Source organism: Petromyzon marinus, chromosome 83 (genome assembly GCF_048934315.1).
Source record: "Petromyzon marinus isolate PM22_M1 ecotype Great Lakes invasive population chromosome 83, UKy_Petmar_22M1.pri1.0, whole genome shotgun sequence".
NCBI classification, from domain to species: domain Eukaryota; kingdom Metazoa; phylum Chordata; class Hyperoartia; order Petromyzontiformes; family Petromyzontidae; genus Petromyzon; species Petromyzon marinus.
This window is the reverse complement of record NC_133748.1, coordinates 1,731,632-1,732,022: the sequence shown is the minus strand read 5'-3', so window position 1 is coordinate 1,732,022 and position 391 is coordinate 1,731,632.

Sequence of the window (391 nt, the reverse complement as noted above, 5' to 3'; positions counted from 1 at the left end):
GGATTGAGAGTTAGGGTTGAGGGTTGGGATTGAGGGTTAGGATTGAGGGGTAGGGTTGAGGGTTGGGATTGAGGGTTAGGGTTGAGGGTTAGGGCTGAGGGTTAGGATTGAGAGTTAGTATTGAGGGTTACGATTGAGGGTTATGATTGAGGGTTATGATTGAGGGTTGAGAGTTGGTGTTGAGGGTTAGGATTGAGTGTTGAGAGTTGGGGTTTGGGGTTGGGGTTGAGGGTGTGGCTGTGATACGAATCTCACGGCGAGATAAGAGATCAGAGACGGGGGAGGTGGGGGGAGGAGGGGGGGGGGAGGTGGGGGGAGGAGGAGGGGGAGGAGGGGGGAGGGGTGGAGCTGCCTCCTTTAAATATCAGAGGTAGGGACACGCAGAGACACA